Source organism: Panulirus ornatus, chromosome 19 (genome assembly GCF_036320965.1).
Source record: "Panulirus ornatus isolate Po-2019 chromosome 19, ASM3632096v1, whole genome shotgun sequence".
NCBI classification, from domain to species: domain Eukaryota; kingdom Metazoa; phylum Arthropoda; class Malacostraca; order Decapoda; family Palinuridae; genus Panulirus; species Panulirus ornatus.
In genome coordinates this window covers 48,293,811-48,296,310 of record NC_092242.1, presented here as the reverse complement: position 1 = coordinate 48,296,310, position 2,500 = coordinate 48,293,811, and positions in this window count along the sequence as shown.

Here is a 2,500-nt window from a genome sequence, read left to right as displayed (position 1 = left end):
CACTGCTCTTCCCCAGTCTGATGCTCTGTACATGCCCACACCCTCTCAATCAATGCCCTCCCATATAATTTACCAGGAATACTCAACAAACTTATACCTCTGTAATTTGTCCCCTTTGCCTTTGTACAATGGCACTATGCAAGCATTCCGCCAATCCTCAGGCACCTCACCATGAATCATACATACGTTAAATAGCCTTACCAACCAGTCAACAATACAGTCACCCCCTTTTTTAGTAAATTCCACTGCAATACCATCAAAACCCGCTGCTTTGCCAGCTTTCATCTTCCGCAAAGATTTTACTACCTCTTCTCTGTTTACCAAATCATTTTCCCTAACCCTCTCACTTTGCACACCACCTCGACCAAAACACCCTATATCTGCCACTCTATCATCAAACATATTCAACAAACCTTCAAAATACTCACTCCATCTCCTTCTCACATCACCACTACTTGTTATCACCTCCCCATTAGCCCCCTTCACTGAAGTTCCCATTTGTTCCCTTGTCTTACACACTTTATTTACCTCCTTCCAAAACATCTTTTTATTCTCCCTAAAATTTAATGATAATCTCTCACCTCAGCTCTCATTTGCCCTCTTTTTCACCTCTTGCACCTTTCTTTTGACCTCCTGCCTCTTTCTTTTATACATCTCCCACTCATTTACATTATTTCCCTGCAAAAAATCGTCCAAATGCCTCTCTCTTCTCTTTCACTAATAATCTTACTTCTTCATCCCACCACTCACTACCCTTTCTAATCTGCCCACCTCCCACACTTCTCATGCCACAAGCATTTTTTGCGCAAGCCATCACTGCTTCCCTAAATACATCCCATTCCTCCCCCACTCCCCTTACCTCCTTTGTTCTCACCTTTTTCCATTCTGTACTCAGTCTCTCCTGGTACCTCCTCATACAAGTTTCCTTCCCAAGCTCGCTTGCTCTCACCACTCTCTTCACCCCAACATTCTCTCTTCTTTTCTGAAAACCCTCTGTGGAAGGTACTAAGAATATATGGTGTGGGAGGCAAGTTGTTAGAAGTAGTGAAAAGTTTTTATCGAGGATGTAAGGCATGTGTACGTGTAGGAAGAGAGGAAAGTGATTGGTTCTCAGTGAATGTAGGTTTGCGGCAGGGGTGTGTGATGTCTCCATGGTTGTTTAATTTGTTTATGGATGGGGTTGTTAGGGAGGTGAATGCAAGAGTTTTGGAAAGAGGGGCAAGTATGCAGTCTGTTGTGGATAAGAGAGCTTGGGAAGTGAGTCTGTTGTTGTTCGCTGATGATACAGCGCTGGTGGCTGTTTCATGTGAGAAACTGCAGAAGTTGGTGACTGAGTTTGGTAAAGTGTGTGAAAGAAGAAAGTTGAAGGTAAATGTGAATAAGAGCAAGGTTATTAGGTACAGTAGGGTTGAGGGTCAGGTCAACTGGGAGGTAAGTTTGAATGGAGAAAAACTGGAGGAAGTGAAGTGTTTTAGATATCTGGGAGTGGATCTGGCAGCGGATTGAACCATGGAAGCGGAAGTGAATTAGAGGGTGGGGGAGGGGGCGAAAATTCTGGTAGCCTTGAAGAATGTCTGGAAGTCGAGAACATTATCTCGGAAAGCAAAAATGGGAATGTTTGAAGGAATAGTGGCTCCAACAATGTTGTATGGTTGCGAGGCGTGGGCGGAGGAGGGTGGATGTGCTGGAAATGAGATGTTTGAGGACAATATGTGGTGTGAGGTGGTTTGATCGAGTAAGTAATGCAAGGGTAAGAGAGAGCAGAAGAGGGTGTTTTGAAATGGTTTGGTCACATGGAGAGAATGAGTGGGGAAAGATTGACAAAGAAGATATATGTGTCAGAGGTGGAGGGAACGAGAAGTGGGAGACCAAATTGGAGGTGGAAAGATGGAGTGAAAAAGATTTTGGGTGTTCGGGGCCTGAACATGCAGGAGGGTGAAAGGCGTGCAAGGAATAGAGTGAATTGGAACGATGTGGTATACCGGGGTCGACGTGCTGTCAATGGATTGAACCAAGGCATGTGAAGAGTCTGGTGTAAACCATGGAAAGTTCTATGGGGCCTGGATGTGGAAAGGGAGCTGTGGTTTCGGTGCATTATTACATGACAGGTAGAGACAGAGTGTGAACGAATGGGCCTTTGTTGTCTTTTCCTAGCGCTACCTCGCACACATGAAGGGGAGGGGTTTGTTATTTCATGTGTGGCGAAATGGCGATGGAAATGAATAAAGGCAGACAGTATGAATTATGTACGTGTATATATGTATATGTTTGTGTGTGCATGTATATGTATACGTTGAGATGTATAGGTATGTATATTTGCGTGTGGACGCGTATGTATATACATGTGTATGTGGGTGGGTTGGGCCATTCTTTCGTCTGTTTCCCTGCGCTACCTCGCTAACGCGGGAGACAGCGACAAAGCAAAGCAAAATATATATATATATATATATATATATATATATATATATATATATATAAAGAAAAAGAATATATATATATA